At 35.7% G+C, this 16,215-nt stretch overlaps 1 protein-coding gene and 1 long non-coding RNA gene across 2 annotated transcripts in view; one reads left to right on the plus strand and one right to left on the minus strand.

Annotated features, from left to right (window-relative positions):
- Window positions 1-16,215, minus strand: part of cwo (transcription factor cwo) — a 228,321-nt gene that overhangs the window by 165,514 nt on the left and 46,592 nt on the right. The window lies entirely within an intron of this gene.
- Window positions 14,949-16,215, plus strand: part of LOC146996669 (uncharacterized) — a 53,004-nt gene continuing 51,737 nt past the window's right edge. The window contains exon 1 of the long non-coding RNA XR_015041572.1: window positions 14,949-15,075. This is a non-coding gene — a long non-coding RNA (uncharacterized LOC146996669). The remainder of the gene's footprint in view (window positions 15,076-16,215) is intronic.

A 16,215-nucleotide genomic window follows, 5' to 3' on the forward strand; every position in this document is an offset into this window, starting at 1 on the left:
TGGATAGATCAGGCAAATGTCTTACTAATGGCCCGGGTCTAGAATCGGCAATACACGTCCTTATGTATGATTTTTTACGAACCTCTTCCCTTAGGGATCAGGATAAGCAATTATAATATCACTTTTAAAACAAGTATCAGATACCCACACATGCTTTCAATATTGTATGCTAGTACGGATAATTTGCATAACTAATAAGATGTTTAAATATTAAACCTTTATCTCGAGAAAAAGCAGAACAGGCGAAAGAAATCGAAGGCAGCTTTCATCGATACAAACTATCGATGAGTATATCTGATTTGTTTTCCTCTTCATATAGCCTACAAATATGATCAAATGGGAGCAAAATGGGCACAAAATATAAAATAAATCACAGTGAAATAGGACCTTGGAGCATCCCAAGGATAAGACGGTCACTCAGCGCCTTCTTCCAGAGCTCGAATTGACGTCACTTTTGACATTGTGTGATTTTTCTCTGTCAATAGTTTTCATCAGCTTGGAGATTGAAGAATACTCAGGTAACAACCAACTGAGATATTTTTCTGAGTACCAATTTATAATTCCTTTTACTAAAATTTATAGAAATTAAGGAGAAAAATGATACTTTATGAGAGTTGAATGGTAGAAACTGAATGATATTGTTACGAAATGTACAGGCGCGGAAAGATGGTTCCCCCGCAAAGCAGTTTTAGGGTTGCCGTAAAATACCAAGGAAGGCAGGGTTGCCATATTTGGCGAGAAGTCGCCCATTTAGCGACATTTGGTGACAAAATTGGCGATATGCCATGGACAGATGGAGAACCTTCTGGAACGAATTCTTACCGGTTTAGCCCAGAATGTTCTCGAACACCAGCCGAAAGCTATATAAACCCTGCTGGTCCGTAGTCAGTTAGAATGCCTCGTCGAGAGGGCGAGTGTATGTGTCTCGGCTAGAGAGCTAATAGTCAGCATCGAGTTGGTGTATCATCTAGCGAGTCAATCCCTGCGGAGTCGATCGAGTTGACAGCCGAGCAGCGAGTGCCGAGTGGGTCGTCGAGTTCACCGAAGGAGTCTCTTAGTGTATCGCTGTTAGTGCATCGTCGAGAGAGCGTGTTGAGCTCCGGGAACAACTGAACCGAAGAGTCGGGAACCGTGCTCTGTTTGTCGTCGAGTGCATCGCGAGTTGTAGTCTGGAGAGTCTCGAGAGTACGTGGAATTTCCAGAACGACCAAGCAGAGTCGGGAGCTGTACTCTGGTGCTTTGCAGTGAAGCTTTCTCCACCGTGATAGCCTGATAACCTGTAGGCTGTGTCGCTGATCGTGTCAGCGTGTTTATTGTAGATCTTCGACGACTGTAAAAACGTGTTTTGGAGCTGTGCTGATTAATATTGGTAAATAAAGTGTGTTTCGATACTTCATCAAGTGTCGTCATTATTCACTCCAAACCCTCACGAACCCCGTACGAACGTGAAGCAAGAAAATAACGTAACAACTGCTGTCAGAAAGAAAAGAAAAACGCAACAATATTTATAACTTCAAGTAATACAGATGAAGGAAGTTTTTAAAAGAAAATAATCTGATCTGGTTTTCTGTAATTTTCTCTACTTAAATCAATAACGATGTTCTATTTTCTTCTTAAATATAAAGAGAAAAAAATAAATGTTATAAGTAATTCCTACGAAAGAGAACAGTAAAATATTTAACTGGTATCTCAAAGAGTCAGTAACACCAGTATTTCAAACATATAAGCAAATATGTATTTCCTTGAAAACTATCTTTAAAACGATGCAATTTACTACTGGCGCAGCTGTTTAAATGGATTTTTGTGATGTTAATTACACGAGATTTTAAATAAGCAACTCAAGTTCACTGCCTCATGTGATGATTAAAATATGGGTGATGGTTATTCTGATTTTCAGTCTGAAAATCCTGCAAAAAGGAGGTGGCGACACGTAAAATGTTCAATTTCACAAATTTAATTCTTTGAGGATGGTAATTTGTGCAATTAATTGCAAATAATCATATTAACCATCAAAACGCTGGAAAAAATAAAATCTCCATGTGGAGCTAATTAAAACTTTGCTCGATGTTAGCAACAAAACTCAAGCTGCAAGTAACTTGCATTACAATTTCATATTTAGATTATTGCACAGCCTAAAGCAAGTATTTATACAGTGCACATGAATTTGTGTACTTTCTTCTCTTTGTGTAGAGAGGACGGTGATAAACCTTTATCAAAATTATCTCTCTCATTTTATCTACTAAGTATAATTATTCAAAGTAGCAATCGGGTTTTAAACAGCTTAAAGAAATACTTAACTTGGCTCTCGCACTAAACTGGTATTCATCTTCTCGGTGATTTTAAATTCCATCCCTGCAGCTATAAACTAAATCATGGCAACTCGTTTACGCATCCAGACTGCTCTATAGTCACGGTTACGGTCAATGGTTCCTCAATCATTATTCGTTTCTCTTGTTTTTATTTTCACCTTCATTTGCACTCTTTTGGAATAACAGATGGAGTGAGTAAAAGTAGGTAGAAAAGAAAATTTAAAATGCATAATTAATATAACTTGACAAAATAATACAAGCAAAATCAAATTACAGCTAACCCTTTCTAAGACGATCACAGACGGTTCTGAATGATTAGGGTCTTGTGGTGGAGGTAGTTGTCTCAGAAAGCTATGACGCTTATTTATGCTGTTCGAAAGTAGAGCCACTTTCAGACGTGTTCTCGTTAGGAAGATAGTCGCCATAGAGGTTCATTGTATTGTAGCGATATTAGGTACTGTTGAACATAGAAAATGCCGTGGCTGGAAAAAGAAATATTTATTACAGAGCAATACGCAGAGATACACGCAGAGTTAGTTACATGCAGAGAAATACAAGCAAAGTTACATGCAGATTTACAAGCAGAGATAAGCAGAGAGTGAAAACGTTTGATACTTTGATACGAACGTGATTATCCAGGGTTTCTACTGCGGTAGCAGTACTTCCCTGCAACCTGAGATGTTTCCACAATGGGCATGGTGATGAGGTTTACATGAGTAGATCCCAAGATGGGATATCAGCATTCAAAAGAAAGAAAATGACCCAAAACCATGGCTTGGGGACGTGAAGAATTTACTAGAGATCTTGGAGAAGACCAGTACTTCCAAAAGTCGTTACCCACCGAAAATCGAACTGAAGATCTGTAGGTCTATGCTCTATCCGTTCAGTACTCTATTGATGGTCGATGCTTGTGAAAATATGAAGTGACTAAGAAGCAGATCAGGAACTTGTGAGGAGAAAGCGTCCAAAGTCCGACGTGGGATGAGATAGTTTTAGCTGTTTTGATTTTAGCTGTTTTGACTTAATATGTTAAGTAAGTCAAAACAGTTAAAACTATCTCTACAGAGGTCATATATATAACTTTACAACAGATCATGGTTTAACAAATCATAAACAAGACACAATAAAACAACCAATCAAAAATAACAAAGAATGAGATTAAGTTTCAGAATAATTCGGACCTGACCGAAAGCTAATGCTTCGGACGTGACAGAAAGCTATACGTCTATTAACCAACAAGAATGCGATTACAAATATCTCAACAGGTACTTTGAAGCAAGAGTACATGAAAAATGATCAATGCTCTCGCCGGGACTCGAACTGCCCATTTAAGGGGGCTCATACACCTTAAACCCCTTATGATCTTCGAATATGTGACTGTTGCAAGAATTGGGATAATTTATTTATTTTTAAAGTAATTACTTTTAACTTTTTACAGCTGACTACATAATATAGCTGCTTTAGAAACTAGTAACCAGAAAGTGTGTGTTGCCACAAATATTTTCTTAATTTAATCCGCTTTGTGATAAATGTTTTCGTCATGTTTCCACCTTCCGCGCATGATATTTAAAAAATGGCTAATGGTACATACTTGAAATTAGATGTAATTCTTTATATGGACACTATTTTCGAACTGAACCAAAAATTTGATGAATATTTTAGTATTAAAAAAATTTATGTGCGAAAACATTACAGATTTTTTTTAATAAAATACATTTTATAAACTCGACTCCAAATAAAATAAAAATTTAACATGGAATTCTTAGAATTTTAGGTTCACAGTAGTTTCCAAATATTATAAAAAACTATATATTAAATATGGAATTAAATTATGCAACAGAATGGCTTAAACTGTGCGCGCAAGGTGGAAACATGACGAAAACTTTTGTCACAAAGCGGATTAAATTATAAAAATATTTGGGGCAACACAAAGTTTCTGATTACTATTTCAGAAAACAGATATATTATGTAGTCAGCCTGAAAAGGTTGGAATTAATTGCTTTTATAATAAATAAGTAATCCCAATTCCTACAACAGTCACATATTCGAAGATCTTATGGGTTTTAAGGTGTATGAGTCCCCTTAAATCTCAGTGCTTTACTTTTTTCTGAGAACCACGGCTTCTTCGCCACAGCTATTATTGGTCTTCTTTTGGTCTTTGGTAGTTTTTCAAAGCCTTCAAGAAACTTGCTGGCCGCGAGTCCAAAAACAGATGTCGTTTTTGGATGTCGGACGTCTCGTGGAAGAGAATTCGGAGAATGGAAGATAGCACCAGCAAGATGTAGCTGCAGGTGTGAAAAAAGGTAGAAGTCCGAAGGAGCGCTGTCGGGGCTATATGATGGGTGTGGCAAAAGGTCCCATTCGAATGCGTACATAATCCAGCCGGTTAATGCAGACACCATGTGGTCCTGCATTATCTTGATGGAACATTACCTTTTTGCCCGGAATTCAATTTGACGTTTTTCCAAGATAGCAGCGTCGGCACGGACTAGCGTCTCGTTGTACACCTTGTTGTCGAGAATTTTACCTTTTTCCGGATATCCTTTGTAGATAATAACGGCAATCTCACCAGATACAAAGCATGATCTTTTTGTTAGTTTGTTGCTCGCACTTTTCGCTTTTAATGCTCAAATTGCAAATCAGATGACGCACGAATTTTTTTTCTTTAGGAAAAATGCGTTATTTATTCCAGGTGAGGAATTAAATTTAAGATACTGTTTTTCTCATATTAATATTAAAGGCCATACAGCTGAAATTCTTATGATTTTAAAATTAAGTCTTAAAATTTTTTTTTAAAATATAGATAGTATTTTAAACAAATTAAAATCAACGTGATAAAATTAAATTTGTAAAATAGCAGTGGTATAGTGATGGTACTAAAATTCTGTAATTAAATTACAGATATCGCATTTTTAAGCTGAAATTTCAATTACGTATTATATTTTAAAGGTTCCTTAAAAGGCGTATAAACGGCATTTTACTGTTTTCTTTTTCTTTCTTTTTCTTTTTCTTTTCTTTTCTTTTTTTTCTTTTCTTTTCTTTTTTTTTTTTTTTTTTTTTTTTGTTCTCTTCTTTTCTAATTTGCACGTCTAAGTATTCAAGAAGTATGTCAAGAAGTTTAGTAAGTGCTTTGAACTTGAAGGATTACAGCAGATAAGATACGTCCGTCCACATCAACGTATACATGAGGTTATCTGGATATCTGAAAGATGGAAGTTCATTCTCTGTGTCTTAACAACCTTGAAGATTTGCAGTTCTGTGCAAGGTCCTCTATAAATATTACCCCATAAACTTTCCTCATGTTATGATCGATAAGTAAATTTTAATTCACTTGCGCAAAATAGCGCTTTTGATCAGGAAAGTGAGAGGACCGCATATACGAATCAACATGATTTTCTATATTTCGGGGAAAAAAAGGATAATTCTTTCATAATTAAATTTTATATTATAAAATGTTATTAAAAATTGCATACGCGATACTTACAGAACTATTTGAATTTAGAAATTTATAACATTTGCTTTCATAAATTGAAATATTATGCTACATAGTAATTATATGCATTAGTATAACACTAGTCATTAAAGAAATGGCTTGGATTCAGGGGCGGCGGCAGCACCGGTGCAACAGATGCTGCTAAATTTAAAGGCAGCAAAAATTTTAGAGTTTCTTGAAGCATCAGGTAACAAAACTTAGGCATAGCAAAATTTTTAGAATTTAGGCAGCGCACTGGGCAGCAGAGTTTAGAGGTGAAAAAAGGTTTAGAATTTAGAAGAGGTACTGGAAACTCAATTTAGGACATGGAAAGATTGCACTGGGCGGCAAAATATCTATCTTCGACCCTGCTTGGATTTACACTAACAATAAATGATATAATGGCATAAAAATCAGAGAAATTTAAAAAAAAAATATGTAATGCAAAACATGGATAATTTGGAATGCTAGTAAGAAACCTTCAACCCTTTGTTGCATAAAAATAATCTAGAGAAGTTAAACAAAAATGTTTGTATTTTTTTTACTTAAAATAACCTTAGTAATAATAAAAAAATTAATTTTATTCAAATTTCGTTTTAAATAATTGCTACAGTTTGTTCACTACAGTGGACAGCATGCATATAGGTACATGCATACAAATCTCTTCCCAACGATTTGCGATCATTGCATTTGAAATCATTTCCTGCCTTGTTTGCAGTGATCATTACCATCTTCTAAATGGTAAATCTACAACTGACATGTACATACAGATCCCCGAAAATACCTTCATTTCATCGATTGTGATTGAATTCATTTTGCTACGATTTTGTAACCTGTACCTACTGGATTCAAATGTCAAATGTCCTAGAAATTCCTTGCCAAACAAAAACATTTCCGGTGGTGTTTCGGCTTGATAAGCAGTCCATTTTTGGGTTTCAATTCGCTCTTTTCGGTAGATCTTTATCTACCCACTCCACAATTTTCTCAAACTGACATATAAAATAAAATGTCTAAAATGACTAATTATGAATAAAAAATGGCAGCATAAGGAAATGTAAGCAATATTATATAATGTTTACTATGAGAAATTGCACTAACTTGGAAACAGAAGTAGCAGCCATTTTCCAAATAGCAATGCTTTACTTAGTGATGCTATACAGCCATCTAGGATCGACAGTTGAAAGTTCTAATAATATACAATGAATAAACACAGGAATGGATCTCTGTTAAAGCATTTACAAAAGAATTAATAAATTTAAACTTTTGTCTACTAGATAGAGCATGATGCAACAAAGGGTTAATAAGCCCCATAAACATGGCAATAAAATGTAAAGCCATTGCATTTCCTTATGGCATTTATTTTTATTCCATTTCGCCACCAGCATAAAATAAACTATACAATATTTAAAGACATATCACTTTAATGTAATGGACATCGTAATATATAGTGCATGCTGCAAAATTAGTTTTTAAATGTATTATAATTGAATCATTAGTATCGTAACGTATTGTAAAAGTAGCATGTTAAAAAAAGCCCCTGTATGGCCATGTACCTTTATTTTTCTCAGATATCAACAAACACTGGGACCCGGGCAGTTGGACGGCAGCGAACCCCATTGGCGGCTCTGGATAATGGCGGACGTGGTGCTGTACTGATTAACCATTAAGGTAAAGGGACAGTGCCCACGTCCTCCGTCACTTATCACTTAATGTAATGGACCAATCATTATGTCCATCAGATGTCTCAAAATATTAATTATGGCTAAGTAGAACGATACTGTTTCTTGCATTCTTCACAGATTGTAATCCTGACTCATGATTTAAAGTCCCTATAGAAAACTACTACAAGAAAGATTGACTTACAACGACATGGTAACATTTCTGTAGTGGCTACAGGTTTCTTTTTTACGTCTGTAAGTGTACCTGATGATAGTTATTTCCTGAGAAAAACATCTGAATTGAACAATGTAACGGTTTGGAATTGGAAATAGGTTTGAAGGGAGTAGTTATAGAATATCCGAGGAAGCAAAACGTAAGAAATGAAAGAAAAATATTAGCAAAAATCACTTATTTATGCTGATATATTTATGACACTGAAATATTTATACAGCATGAACTGTATTAAAATCCTAATATAAAAAGAAAACGGGAAAACTAAAAAAAAAGGGGGGGAATTGAAAGAGTTCAGATTTTAACGGTCACTTAAAAGGATTAGTTAAGGTTTTTTACGCTCTTGCCGAGATCGCTGTCTACCAGTCTGGCTGTTGCACTCCCTCCAGCTAGCTTTATTATTAGGCATCATTTTCTTTGCATTTGCTTCATATGCAATCAAACAGCAGAATTACAAAAATTTTAAAAGTAGTATAGGTTTAGAATTCCTGATGCAGCGTTAATTGCGGACATACATTTTTTTTTCTTTTTTCCTCTCTTTTCTCGGTTCATCATATCAATGTTAAGTTGGATGGCTTTGCAACACCTTTTTCGTTGTTGTTGTTTTATTACTAAAGTTTCTGAACATTATTTACTAGCTATCACATTCATTGCACTCGCATATATTTCATTTCAAAACAAAACCACAAAGTATTTAAAAGCAGCATATTTTTAGAAAATCCAACAGACAGTCTGTCGAGATCAAAATGTTTTATGCTGTATAGCTTGGCCATTGTTCGCTTTTAAATTTGAGTTTGTTAGTCAAAAATTCATTAACGTTTAATAAAATATTAAATATAAAATTTGAAAATCAAAATTCGGACTCCCAGGCTCACATATTCGGGTGGAGGACAACGTTATTTAAAATTTAATGGCTCTAGGTACCGTCGCATCTTGGAACACGAGCGGCCGAGCGGTAAAGTCGCTGAACACTGGTAGTTCGGTCCGAGGTTCGAATCCCGCGAACGGGCCGGCTGCTTGGGTGTTTTCGTGGTTTTCCCCATGTGTAACGTGTATACCAGCCAGTTTCCCTTAGAAATTCCTCCACAAAGGCATCCCTTCCCTTAGGCAGATAGCCCTCGAGGCTTTGCCGTAATTCAATAACCTAACCTAACCTAACCGTCGCTTCTTTCGCAATGCCAAAAACATGCATGCATTCATGCAGATTCTTCATTATTCAATTTCTTTAAATATAATACAGGGCGATAATATTTGATGGCAATTAGAAAACTGATGCGCCGTTTTTAGCGATTCAACGCAAAATGACGTTTCGAGACTCATATCCCAACCGCAACTAACGTCTCTTGGGCTAAAAGTGCTTAAATTGTGAACTATGAACTTTTTACATTGAATAATTAATATAAAAAATAATAATTACACGTATATGCATATATTGTAAAATACACTGTAAATAGAATTCCACGTATATGCATACTATATTGAGATAAACGTGTAAGATATATTAAGTAAAAAATATTTAAATCGAAATACTACTTTTAATTGGCAACAGTCTCTTAACTCTCCATTTTAATTTAGGTACTTCCCGTCTCTGTAATAAAAGTAGTGAGTTACTTGTAAAAATGTCCTCTCTTTTATATTGTATTGTAGCGACATATTTTGATGCTATCAATTTATATCTTTCGCAATGAATATTCTTTAGGATTGTCCTTATTATCTTTGCTCCTGTTAATTACGACTGTTTTGTTTCGTAGCTTTGGTATTCTGTTAATTTTTCAATAATAATTGCTCTTAATTTAATTAGGTAGTTATAACTGCCAAAAATAGCTAAAAATATCGGGAAGCTTTGGTGAATGACTCCAATCAAAAAAAAACTTAGATTGAGAAAGGTGCTAAAGGAATTCTTGAAAATACGTCAGACACCTGAAATCCTTTTTTGGTTTCAAGACGCATACTGTTAATCCAAAATCAGCAAAGGGATTGTAATAGATTTATTGGTAGATGCATTGATTGCCTTTCTGGTAGGTCCGACCTTAATCTGTATGAGGGGTATTTTATTACTTGAAAGATCTAGATTACAAGGAAGCAGCGGGACATTTATTTAATCCGAATCAGCAATCTGACGGGAGATTATGAATTTAAAAAAAAAAAAAAAAAGTTATACACTAAAATAAAAGACATTAAATTCCGTCTTTACTACCATATAATTACGAAGTAAGACATGCTTTAAATATTTTTTGTTAACATTTTGAAATTGCTGAATATATAAGTACCAACACAGACTTCATCTAATAAATACGTTCGGAGATTCTGAAATGGGCCTGATTTAACTTATCATCAAGTTATTTCCGGTTGATTGTGCTAAATGTTCTATCAGAAGCGAGTAATGGAAAGAATGAGAAACAGTTTAAACAAAAGCAGAAACTCTGAAATTTTAGGGACAAAATAAATCAAAAAGATATTACATATTTTGTAAAATTATGTCTGATCCAAAGCAATGCTTAAATCTACGCTGTTAACCTGTGCAACGCTACGAGAGGCAAAAGCTGTCAGAAGTATGTTTATTAGGTCATTAATAATATAAGAGACAAAATGATTACAGTGTTTGCAATTATCGCTACATTCGTTGAGGAGTGTAATGAATCATTATGTACCTCGTGTAGCCATAATAGACAGCAATATATAGTGATGGAGAAGACAATACTTTTTATGTCAAGCCATGAGGTTTCACGGATAGTCTGTGGTGTGCCAGTTGCCATGCTATCGTGGACCAGACATATTCAATAAGCGCCAGGTTCTGTGATCACAGGACCCGAAAAAGAAGTAGAACATTTCAGAAATTTTTGGACATTGTGTACCTCATGCTGTTACCTTGTTCTATCGGCAATTAGTTCCAGACAGGCTCTGAAGCATATGCCTTAGAGATATAATGGTGCTGTTCAACATACCTGTAGTGCATACAACGCATTTCGGAGTTGTAACCCAATGATGCTTCCTACTGTAACTCAATGATACTTCCTACTGTAACCCAATGATGATAATGTAGGCTCTATTTGTATTATAACCCAATGATGCTTCCTACTGTAACCCAATGATGATAATGTAGGCTCTATTCGTATTGTAACCCAATGATGCTTCCTACTGTAACCCAATGATGATAATGTAGGCTCTATTCGTATTGTAACCCAATGATGGTAGTGTAGACTCTGAAGATAAGGAAAACCACCAAGCTCATGTGCCTCAGAGATATAATAGGGCTTTTCAATATACTTGTAGTGCGTACAAAGCATTACGGAGTTGTAACCGAATGAGGCTTCCTATTGTAACCCAGTGATGGTAATTTAGGCTCTGTTTCTACTGTAACCCAGCGATTGTAATGTAGGCTCTAGTGCCTCAGAGATGTAAATCTGAGGCACATGAGCCTGGTGTTGTTTGTTGAATGTCCCTGTCGTGCGTACAACGCGCTAGCACAATTGTAATTCAATGATGCTTCGTACCGTAACGCTAGGTGCTAGATTGGTACAGTGATGCATAATCCGAGACCATTCACTCTGTTTCCCTTGAATTATCAGATACAGTTTCGACCGTCGAGGTGCTGCAAGCAAAAGAAGTATTGGCAAGGTCATTTCATTTGTCCTTCCATTTCCGATATCTTATCTATCTGTGATGCCCACTCAAAGATAACAGATGCTTTTCAAAAATTACTTTATACTGCAATGATGCCCAGCCTTATGTGTGAAAACTAGTTTCTGTACAGCAAACCCTAAGCCTTGATCTGGGATTTATTTATGCAGCTATTCAATCCGTGATAGTAATGCTGACTGGATGATGTTTATCTTTTCGTTCGGTAATGTTACTGGACAACTGAGTTCCTTCAAGTCGGTAAATTTATCCCACGTCGACTGACGAGTTTTATATTTCATCATGATGTTCGTTTAGATCAACTCTCTGTCATCAAAATTATGGCATAGCGACACAGTGAATTGTCTCAGAAGAACAATCCACTCGCTCTATAATTCGTACATTACCAAAGTCAAAAACATAATGCGACGAGATGGTCTTTGACAAGGCATAATTTAAGCCTTCTGAACAGCTGAGTTCTCAGCTAATAGAGGAGCCAACGGAGTCACCAATGGTTAATATCTATTGCCTGACGCCCAACATTAATTGCAGTTTCTTTGAAATACATTATTATATTTTAAAATACAATATTATATTACGATATTAATCCATAAATATATTTTAATGAGTTACGCGGATTTTAATTTGGATTAGATGTAATCATAGTATATTTATTATCAGTGTAATCCTTAAATTATATAAAATTAATTTCAAAATCTGCATTTTGCGCTATGATTATTACGCTTAGATATTGCTTAATACTAGCGGCTTTCTAGGAATGAGTTGTACATAGGAAAGTTATGATACTTCTAATAAATAAGTATAATCTGGGAATAACAAACTTATACTTTATTGTTTTCCCTGAGACAAACACTTCCGTAGAAGACCAAAAGCATTAGCAACTGGGGGAAGGTCATCTTGCAGAAGGTTCACAGCTGTTATAGTCTGCCAATAGATAGCACTCTTTAACCCTTTGAAAGCTAAAATACCCGAGACGACTTTACATTCAACCGCCCGAAACGGCCGAGATTGAGATGTTGTTTCCTTTCCTCCCCCTAAGGTATGCAGTAGCAGGTGAAGTTTCCCCAAATGATTTGTGTCAGTTTATTGAAGACATCTTGTCCTAAAAGGCTAATGGAAGCTTATTTGTTAGGAAGTAAGAAGGATTTCATTTGAAATCTTCGCACCTCTTTGTGCGTTAATAGACGGGGGGGACAGGCGCTTGGTATTTTAAGCCTTTCAGCTTAGCCAAGGCTTTGGTTTTCTAAGGGCTAAAGAGATGCCGATAGAAGGAGTAGAGTTGAATAATGAATAGTATGCAAGAGTGCGTGTAATGGTATGTGCTTTTTGTCTCCCAGCATGATGCTGGATACACATATATAAATAATATATTGTGTCAATGAATTAAAATGTAAAAAATAATAAAGTATAGTCAATCTGAAAACTTAAGTTAGATAAACATATATGATTCGCTTCTTATTGAAAAGATTATACGTAGTTTTCTATCGTACAGTTTCTGTTCAGCCGATATTCGTTTTTGAATGAATAAGTTTATTATTACATAAAATGCTGAAATATGAGTACTGATTTCAAATATGCAACTGTTTTTATCTTTTATTGCGCGAAGTTTATAATGAAATGTTAATTTTTATTTAGTAGATATATTTTAACAACCGATGTTCGATGGTTCTATTTTCCAGCGAATTCCAAATTTTTTTTTGATCGCGTACCTTTAAGACGAAGATAATTATAAGTCGAACCCCTTGTAATATAATGTTAGACGTTCATACACTCACAAGTGATTGTGAGCTGACGTCTTTGGAATAGCCGCAAATATCAGTTTGCGTACCAAGCTTTGGAAGCCACTGCTACATCGACTAACATCACAATACCGTTTATGGAAGGTCATCGGGATTGTACTGTAATTACTACCAGCGAATCAAAATGGCCTTACCACGTTAAACTTCCTCGAACAGCAATTTTTCATACATTTGCTGCACTGTTGTTAACCACTTAAATTTCCAGTGGCTGATACATAAGATTCAAATGCAGTTATATAGGTTTCAGGCTTTACTACAATAACCTAACCCATCTATTTCTAAAGAAATGCTGTATAAAAATTGACGGTAGACTCTCTCTCTTTTAGTTTAAAGAGCCTCTGGTTTGGTTTATTAGATTATCGCAAAGCTTTTGAGGGCTATCTGCCTAGAGGAAAATAGCCCATGCAGCCAACCCGTTCGCAGGATTTGAACCTCAAACCGGATTCCCAGTGTTCAGCGATCTTACCGCTCGGCCTCTGGGGGGGGGTTCCAAACAGCCGATGGTGTTTAATGCGTAGGATTGATTACTAACGGAAGTATGAAGATGTTACAGAACAAATAAAACAAACGAAAGATTTTACACAAACATACATTTTATTTTATTTTTTATTTATTACATTTCTTCTTTCAAAATGACCCTACATAAAATTGGTCGATGATATGAGAAATAATATATATAATTTATGATATCTGAAGTTATATTCCTAGTAGATGTTAAATCCAGAAACGCAATGCCAAGTGTACTCGGATACATGACACTATATTGAGATTAAAATGATGTTTAATAAAATCTTTTCGTTTGGTTTGACGTCTACATTGAGCTCTCCCATCATAACAAAACATCTGTTACCTACAGTAAACTCTTCATCGATCAATAAACTAATCTCAGAATAGATCATCAATGCACTAAACAACTATCTTAAAATCTCCCGAATTAACACTTGGATGGATAGGTACGGATGCTAGAATAAATCTTGACTCTTCATTAACAGTCACATCATCCGTACAAATATCACCTCCTTCTGAATCCTGTACTCCCTTTACGCTGCTCAACAGTAAATTCTATTGATACACAATCTGCTACGTTCGTCAGATTTCTATAAATTGCAACACCACTAGCTTAGCGAAATAAAATAAAATACAGCAAATATCACCCGAACACACTGACTGTCTACGCGCGACTCGACTGAGACGCGCACGCGTGATCACGCATGCGCATGGCGCTGACGTGTTACTAAGCGTATACCCTTTGTTCAATTTGCAGTTTTTTAATGTGTTTGCTAATGTGCTTTTTTTATCTATCTAACAATGTGTTAAATTCATTGTAATATTTGTAGTTTTGGAGATCTAAGCATTCGCGCACACCTCGAATAGCGCCTTAATTTTTGTTTTCCCGTTAGACAGTTATGGACGAACATAATCCTACGTTAAAAGAAGCGCCATTAAACGCAATAAACATCCGACTTTTCAAACGCGAAGTGGACCTTGAGCCAACATAAGAGCACGCGCTCAAACACGGGATGGTGTAAAAGTAAACAATCCGAGTGTCGTCGCGCGCACAGCTTCTCGCGCCCTCGCGTGTCCTGATTTGTTTTTGTACTTTCCGCTCTCTTTTTATCTGAGATTTGAAGAGAGTGGGTGCAATTCCCGGGGCATCCAGTTATTATCACCATTTCGGTACAAAGATCTCAGAAGAATTTCACTAAGCGCGAGCAAGTTTATCTCATAAATTTATTCCCGTGTGGAAATCACTTGTTAAGTCACGTTTTTTCCGGGAGGAGATAACGGAAAATGTGAGATATTGCTTTCTTTTTGTCGCTCGTCTTGCATAAAATACGTGGCATTGATGGTTTGGACCTCGTACTGAAGACTGCGATATCTCAGTTTAGTGCGCTAAGAGTTCAGTGTTGTTTTTTTTCGCACCAAAGTTGGTAATGCGGGTGCACAGTGATTCAGCAGTTGTAGAGTATGTATCTGTTTTTTATAGCACTGCTTGCGTAAACGATAATCTGCTGTACTGAGATAGGAAAAGAGGTTCAAAAGGGCGTTAAAACGTTTTGGGGTTAAGAGTTTATAACTCTCCAGTACAAATATACAGTGTTTCTCTGAAGTATAAAAGAGCTGTTCGGAAATTCACCACCCACAAAGGATAAGACTACATAAAAGTATAAACTATATAAGGTATTTCTCCCCGCCTTTTTAACATACCTTCGTGGTCAGCACGCTCGGCGCGTATTCGAGAGATCCGTGGTTCGAGTCCCGTCGAGTGAGGGTATTGCTCATTTTTCACTCTCCTACTTTAAAAAAGTACTTAATGTCTCTACAAATACATAAAAGTTGATCTAAACGATGAATTCACTGTCTTAAAGTACTTTGTAAGATCCAGCCGTGTCCGGTGCCGTAATTAATAGACTCAGATTTATCTTTTAATTTATTCACACCATCAAAGTAAACTATATACACTTTGTACAAATAGAAATATATATAATAATAGGATTGTTAAATTTATAAAATTATCACACTGAGCATACTGAGCAATCGGCCTCTCCCACCGAAAGCCAGTCTCCAACTTACCGCTTTTCTGCCTAGAGGGCGCTACCTATTTTCAGGGTTACAGTTTCGGAGGACCAGGCACTACATACTTTACTTAGTTTCTGAAAACCAGTCATAATTGTAGCGAAAAGAAAGTTATCTCTGTAGTCTATACGGACATTAATAATACTGTGTGTTGATATTCTTCGGTGGCTTGCGATTTAAGTAATTTTAAGCATAAGGTATCTCTTGGACTTGTGGCGATGGTTTACGTCACAATATTCCAAACTTATCTGAAGGTTCATTAAGAAGAAAGACGAAGACTTTAGTAAACCATGAAATTAACTTAATTTCAAATTAAAAGGCAAACCCAAAACTAAATACATGATGATGATAAGCCGACGCCAAATATCGACCTTGAACAAGCAAGTACACTTTTGCAAAAAAAAAAAAAAAAAAAAAAAAAAAAAAAAATCTGAAATGTTTCAGATTTTAAATTACGTCCAAAGGGGCGTTTTTTAACATTTTGTGTGTTACCTTTCTTTATTAAATATCATGTTCCTCGCACTTAAAC

Source organism: Stegodyphus dumicola, chromosome 6 (genome assembly GCF_044657685.1).
Source record: "Stegodyphus dumicola isolate Sdum_Otavi_A_Nest chromosome 6, ASM4465768v1".
In the NCBI taxonomy this organism is placed as follows: Eukaryota; Metazoa; Arthropoda; class Arachnida; order Araneae; family Eresidae; genus Stegodyphus; species Stegodyphus dumicola.